This window comes from Anas platyrhynchos, chromosome 2 (assembly GCF_047663525.1).
Source record: "Anas platyrhynchos isolate ZD024472 breed Pekin duck chromosome 2, IASCAAS_PekinDuck_T2T, whole genome shotgun sequence".
NCBI classification, from domain to species: Eukaryota; Metazoa; Chordata; class Aves; order Anseriformes; family Anatidae; genus Anas; species Anas platyrhynchos.
This window is the reverse complement of record NC_092588.1, coordinates 2,182,900-2,184,174: the sequence shown is the minus strand read 5'-3', so window position 1 is coordinate 2,184,174 and position 1,275 is coordinate 2,182,900. Positions and strand designations below refer to the sequence as shown.

General features: G+C 35.5%; 1 long non-coding RNA gene across 1 annotated transcript; it reads right to left on the bottom strand.

The window, feature by feature from the left end:
* Window positions 1-367: 367 nt before the first annotated feature.
* LOC106015896 (uncharacterized) lies at window positions 368-1,037 on the bottom strand. The gene is made up of 2 exons (XR_005263775.2): window positions 971-1,037; window positions 368-853 (listed from the first exon to the last, which is right to left on the bottom strand). It is a non-coding gene; the product is annotated as an uncharacterized lncRNA (long non-coding RNA).
* Between the last annotated feature and the right edge of the window lie 238 nt (window positions 1,038-1,275).

Below are 1,275 nucleotides of genomic sequence, written 5' to 3'. Positions count from 1 at the left end.
AAAGCCCTTCTGGAATGGCCTTGGGTTATCATGCCAAATCCGTTTTCCTTAAATTCATCTCCAGCTTTCTTTTACTTTTCCTTTTTCAACTGCAAATAGAAACTCTTCTCTCTTGCTGTCCCAGCATGAACTGCAGGGGTGGCAAAGTGCATGATTGACAACCCACCCTCAATATCTTTATGTTTCTCACTGAAAAAGATTTCTAGCTAGGAGTATAGATTACCAAAGTATCTTTAGCTAGAAGGTGCTGCAGATTTCCAAATTATTATTTAAAAATTCTAGTCTTTACAGCTATACCAAGTTACACAGAAATCCTGAAAATGAGAGTGTTTCCAGAAGAAATGTTCAATTCTGACAACAACACAAGAAAAGTAGACTATTTTATATATAATGTCTCCTTTTCCACAATTGGATGAGTGAGGCACTTTAATTTCTTGAGAATTTGTTGTTAAAATGAGTGACAGCATGTCCTGTATTTAGTTTACTTTAGCAAATGTTAAACTCACTTTTACCAATATGAGTCATGGTATCAGGTAGCTGTTTTTCAGGAGTATTAAGAAAGATTCAGGTGGAAGATGTAGGAGACTGAATTTCTCTTTGGACAACCAAGTGTGCTCTGTAGGTGCAAATGGCATCACAAATTAATGGTAAATAAATAATAATAATAATAATAATTTAAAAAAAGGTCAACTTGGTCTTCCAGAACAACCCAGGTAAAACTGTTTGCCTTGGCTGAAATCCATCAGTCAGGCAGATTTCAGGTGATTCTTCCAGCTCTCCAGTGACTTCTCCACTCAGGCAAAGAACAGGAGATCTTTTCTCTCTCAAGAATATTGAGACGCATTGGTTCCTCCTGGAAAGGACAGGAAGATTTGGAGATATCTAATTAATATATTTAATAGATTGAGAAAACGATTTTGCATTAAATTATAAATGGGATTTACTCATAAATAACTCTGCTTTTCCATACCTGCATATTCTTACTCCTTGCAAAAGCCATTGCTGAGCTACAATGAATACTGCTATCTGTACCTGTGGGAATGCAAAAGGACTTGTGAGATGCACAATAAATAAGGCAAAATTGGCTGTGTGCTAAGAATAGTGTGGTCTTATGTTATTGTGAAAATACCGTCCAGAAAAATGTTATTTCATCATGACTAAATAAGGGATGAGTGTTGCTTGATAAATCATTTTTTACTATAAAGCCCTTTGGGAGGAAATTCTACATGAAAATGCAAGATAATTCAATGGTGAACACTGTGCAGATTTTAGTAC